At 34.2% G+C, this 1,397-nt stretch overlaps 1 protein-coding gene across 1 annotated transcript in view; it reads left to right on the top strand.

Moving 5' to 3' along the window:
- The window catches only part of cry2 (cryptochrome circadian regulator 2), a 16,105-nt gene that overhangs the window by 5,680 nt on the left and 9,028 nt on the right, over nt 1-1,397 (top strand). The gene's annotated exons all lie outside the window — the stretch shown is intronic.

Raw genomic sequence — 1,397 nt, 5'->3', positions numbered from 1 at the left:
GATTATGTAAGTAGAGTTTGTAAATGCTGAGATAAATACAGTTACATTTCAGCATGGTTTTTGAACAAAAAGAAAACTCATTGGGGCCTAAGAGGTGAAAGCTTTTGTTTGTTTGTTTGTTTGTTTGTTTGTTTGTTTGTTTGTTTGTTTTTAATACCCACAAAAGAGAAAGCTAGCTTCAGCAGATTTAGTTAAAGGTTTGAAATGTGTTGATTAGATCCTGCTGGCAGTTTGTATTAGGGCGGGACATAATCATATCGTGTGCAGTTAATCGTCATAAATCACTAATCGATTGTTTTTTGCCACTTGATGATTAATACGATTAGTCCGCTCGATGCTCCTGTCCATATATTGTATTAAAAAAATCTGTTATTTATTTATAACACAATTAAAAGTTTGATGTTGTAGCCTGAAGTCTGTAAATTTGACACAGTTTGGAACAGATTTTTATGAAGAGCAAATCTTTCCCAGTAAACAGGTCATGTGACCAGGACATAAGGGTGTCCAGGGACTCCAGGGGATTAATCATCAAATTAATAGTTATCGGCTAAATACCACAATTAATCATGATTAATTTTTTGCCAATATTGCCCAACCCTAGTTTGTATGTTTCATTGTCAAATCCATCACTTTATAAGAACAGCTGTGAGACAGTTTACTGAGAAGAAACATGGTGAATTTATTAAATAATAAAACATATAAAAGTTTATTTATTGACTTTGGTTTGAACTATAAAAGGTATTTGTTATTGTTTAGATCAAAAATAGTCTTTCTTATCCTAAAGTGTAAAAATAATATTAAATGTTTAAATTCACTTGATATTTTTAAATATTGTGTATAAAGTCACCCCCACTGGCCAGAAACCAGCACTTGAACAGACTCAGAGTGGCCCACGGGCCACCACTTGATGATCACTGTAGTATATATGGGCTCCTGAGCCGAGGAGCAGAATCGTAAAAGTTTCAGACCCTGGTCCTGACCCAAATGAAGCTTTCCTCCAGACTGTGGGTGTTTATCTGGAGCAAACAGAACCAGAACCGATGATGACGGGTTCTCTGGTGGTTCTGATGGTTTAGCTCAGACTGGGTCTCTGTGAGTTCTCATGTTGTTTGGATCAGAACCACAGAGAAGTTAGAATTAACAAATTAATTTTGTTTTTAAATGTATTTATTATGATCTGTGTAAAATGAGAGCAGCTTCTTCTGAAAAACCTTGTTCAACCACATGATGGAACTGTTCCTGGAGTTCTTCAGTAAAATATTAAAACATGTTTAAATGTGTTCCTGGAGTTCTTCAGTAAAATATTAAAACATGTTTAATGTGTTCCTGGAGTTCTTCAGTAAAATATTAAAACATTTAAATGTGTTCCTGGAGTTCTTCAGTAAAATATTAAAACA

Source organism: Austrofundulus limnaeus, unplaced genomic scaffold, assembly GCF_001266775.1.
Source record: "Austrofundulus limnaeus strain Quisiro unplaced genomic scaffold, Austrofundulus_limnaeus-1.0 Scaffold1012, whole genome shotgun sequence".
NCBI lineage: Eukaryota > Metazoa > Chordata > Actinopteri > Cyprinodontiformes > Rivulidae > Austrofundulus > Austrofundulus limnaeus.
Note: the sequence above shows the minus strand (reverse complement) of the source record. Positions and strands in the feature narration are given on the sequence as shown.